General features: G+C 38.7%; 1 long non-coding RNA gene across 2 annotated transcripts; it reads right to left on the reverse strand.

The window, feature by feature from the left end:
• Window positions 1–389: 389 nt before the first annotated feature.
• LOC122461195 lies at window positions 390–2,688 on the reverse strand. 2 transcript variants are annotated; one of them, XR_006282994.1, is made up of 2 exons: window positions 1,197–2,688; window positions 390–651 (listed from the first exon to the last, which is right to left on the reverse strand). It is a non-coding gene; the product is annotated as an uncharacterized LOC122461195 (long non-coding RNA). The 2 variants fall into 2 exon arrangements; XR_006282995.1 differs by having other exon boundaries at window positions 390–655.
• Between the last annotated feature and the right edge of the window lie 1,218 nt (window positions 2,689–3,906).

Here is a 3,906-nt window from a genome sequence, read left to right on the forward strand (position 1 = left end):
TGACACCTGGAAAATAGTAAAGCGGAAAGTAAATCAGATAACAAAGCAGGTTATTTTGCAGCATAATATGGTGGCAAAATAAGGCAATGTAATTTTGGGCAGTACACATTAAGGCCTCACAGATCAGGGCTGTACTGACACTGCATATAGAATACTACAGTGTAAGACAGAAAGATGTTAATAAGTAGGAAAGCATTCAGAGAACCGTGTGTGTGTGTGTGTGGGAAATGGACTGGATTATTAATTAAAATAACTGAATATGTAGATCTTAGCTATATGGTGGAGAGATGATAAAGTTGCCTTTTTTTGACCTGAGTAGCTAGTCACAATTCAGGGTTCTGCCTTCTGGGGATATTCCAGTTTGAAGTAGAAATTGATGGAGTCTGATATTTTGATGAAATCTTGTTTATTTACAAGGAATGTACAAAGTCCTGCTTCTCCGAACACAGGAGGAAAAACCAACAACAAAAGGAGCATTTTCTTAGTTTATAGCCCCAAACCTCTTTAGCCAGATTTCTCACTAGCTTTTTTTCCCGGACTACATTGTGGTCACTGGTTACTGCTTGGTTTTCTTGCTTCTTGCCTCTGCCTGTCTCTTGGGCTGGCGCTGGTAGGGCTTGTTTTAGGAGTGGTCCCTTAACTGTCTCACAACTATCTTGAGAGAAAGGTGCATTCACACATCAGTTTCAATGAGGTTTTCACTCAACCCACAACAAAATTTAACTCAGCTCCTAACACTAACTTTCTACAAGTGTATCAACACCATGGAGAGAGAGGAATAGTTCAGGGCAGAACAAGGCACCCTTGTAATACAAATAATAACTAAATAAGTAAACAAACAAGGATTAGGAGTTCTAGAATGAACTTTGGCAACAACAGACATATGTTGAGCTTTATGCCGTGGAATAGTCTCCTCAGGGAAGTTAGTGTTAGTTTAAGTCTTTTAAAGCTGGACTGAACATAGCACTTGAGCATACATCATGGGAACAAACTGCATTAGCAGGGCGATGACCTGAATGACATGCTAGGTCTTCCATCTCTAGTTGGTACAGTTCAGACACAAGACGCTCAATATTTGCCAGCCTTTGGCAATGTCATGTACAAAAGTCTTTAATACTTGTTCAAAGTTTCTTTTCAAGTACATGCTGAGAGAGAGAAATCCTAAGAGACATTTTAAAAATCTATAAACTCATCACCTGGAAATTAAACAGAGCCCATTACTTTTGTAGTGTCTACAAAGAGCAATGGTTGTGCTTCAGCCACAGGAGTTCAGTAATAAGTACTACTCCCAGACCTGTATTAAAGATATGACACAGACAAGAGAGATTAGGTACTTTTGAATTTAACAAAATAGACACAGTAAAGTTCAACTGCATTTAAACGATAGAAGAAAAATTAGTTTGCTAAACAGAAAAAGACAAGATTAAAAGGGAGAATGTGCATTAACATTGCTTAGTCACTCTTCTGACTACCAATGTCACCTCCCACCCCCATGCTCTCAGTGTCCCTTTTGACCTTTAATGTGCTTTGGTCAGTCTACTTTTTCCTTTAGTCTTCATATAAGAAAGGTGCGTGTACTAGTGTGCTATTTATAATCCCGTACTAAAGGCCAGCTCAGATACCATGGTGATGGGAGTACTCTAAAAACCTAACTAGAACAGAAAGCTTGGTGAGATGCCTCATACAAATAGTCAGTTTTGGAGCTAAAGAAGAAAGTAACAAAGCAACCTTTCTTTGCAGATTTTAAAAGTGGTGAAAGAATGGTCTTTGAATGACAGCTACAACTTGGTCTGTGGAAATAAAGATTAAACTCTCTCATCACAATCCCATCCAGCCCAATTTGTTCCAATGTGTGTGGACTGGATTGCTTTACATCAAAAGCCAAATGCAACCTGTGCCTGTGTGTACATCTTACCACTATCTGCATGTTTATCCATCATCCTAATAGATGGATTGAGTTTTATTCAGGTGCATGTGGTCATGTCACCCTGCAGTGGCTGCAGCCTGATGATATCTTTTTATTTCCTTTGTAAAGAGCTTTGCTATATAAGAGCTAGGTATTATTATTAGTATTACAAATGAGTTAGGGTCTGATCCAACTCCCTCTGAAGTCAATAGACAGACACTTATTGATTTCAGGGGAAGCTTGGTCAGGCCTATGAGCATCAATATGTCTGCACAAATGCAAACATTTTACAGGATACTATTCATTATTTTTAAATCACTCCATTGATTATGTTCTGATTAGTTGGGAACACTGTGTTGGTATGTCAGTGAACAGCATGTCAGTAACCTGCAATTTCAATTTTCCTATGTAGATCCTAAAGGCTTTAAACAGGCGAACAACTTTTTAAGAGAAGAGGGGCAGTTTTTTCTTCTTGTACAAACAGAAAGGGAGTAAATCCCATCTTTTGTAGAATGGGAACTCTCTTATGGTTGTGCAAGTGATGCAGTGTCCAGCACTACAGTTCCATATAACCAAATTCAGCTTATTGCTTAACCATGGATCAAATTGTTCCCGGTGTAACTCCGGTGAAGTTAATGGAGTTATGCTAGGATGGATTTTGATTCCTTGGGCTTAGCTGTAATGTTTGAAACAAACAACATCAGAGGTAAAAAGAAAAGGAGTACTTGTGGCACCTTAGAGACTAACAAATTTATTAGAGCATAAGCTTTCGTGAGCTACAGCTGTTTTCATTGGATGCATCCATCGAAATGCATCCGATGAAGTGAGCTGTAGCTCACAAAAGCTTATGCTCTAATAAATTTGTTAGTCTCTAAGGTGCCACAAGTACTCCTTTTCTTTTTGCGAATACAGACTAACACGGCTGCTACTCTGAAACATCAGAGGTGTCATTCTGTTGCAAGAGGTCAGGGCAAGGTATTAGAACTGCTCCTTGAAAGTGTGAATCTAATGATTTTTTCCTTAATGAATTAGTTTTCAACTATCATATAGTGGTACTGATTTGTTGTCAGGTTGTTCATGAATGCTGAACTGCTGGGAATTAAATATTTGTTCTTTAAAATGCTCACTGTTATTGAATATAATAGCACTAGTAAAATGCTGTAGCCCAAGGCAAAAGAGCAGTATCTTACTGAGGGAGTTTCTTCTCCTGCAAACTAACTAGTCATTCAGCAGCAAGATACTGTAATGGGTGGCTCAGAAGTGTTGAAACAAGTTATAACCCAGAACTACAATGGTCCCTTCTCTACCAAAGGTCATACATTTCCCTCTGCTACTTATAGGAGCTCTGGGTTGAGATTTTCAAAGCCAACTATGGAATCTGAACAGCCAATTCCCTTTGAAGTTAATGGCAGTTGTATCTAAATCCCAGAGTCAGTTTTGAAAAATCTCAATCCTGATCTTTAAGTATTACAGCTTGACTTAATATTCACAAATTCCTGGCTCCTTTTGGGGAATCTACATGGTGGGGTTTTTTGTTTTTTAAAAACACATTTATCACAAACAGAAAACCATTGAAGAAGGATGAAATTGCTAATGGCAGAACTGGACTTTGTATGGAAAACGGCATATTCAAATTTACAGTACAATTCCCCACAAACTAGATAGATTGGATGATTTAAATTCTAATTTTTAGTATACAGTAGCTTTCCACACACAATACTAGAAAGCTCTCCAGCTCATGCTATTTGTGCCTGCAGAATGCTTAATCTCCATTGCCACTGACAATTGGACTTTTCCAACCTTGGAAGGCAGCAGTGTGGTCAGCAGAAAAAATGTCTTGCATCAACTCAGCATAATTCATCGTTATGGTGCATTCCTCAGCCTCACAGGTGACATGTCAGAAACTGTAACTGTTCTCATCTCTGACTTGTTTCCCCACTAATTACTTCTGTCAGCACACAACACAGCAGACCCTGAGTGGCACAAACACAGTCAGAGTC

This window comes from Dermochelys coriacea, chromosome 7 (genome assembly GCF_009764565.3).
Source record: "Dermochelys coriacea isolate rDerCor1 chromosome 7, rDerCor1.pri.v4, whole genome shotgun sequence".
NCBI classification, from domain to species: Eukaryota; Metazoa; Chordata; order Testudines; family Dermochelyidae; genus Dermochelys; species Dermochelys coriacea.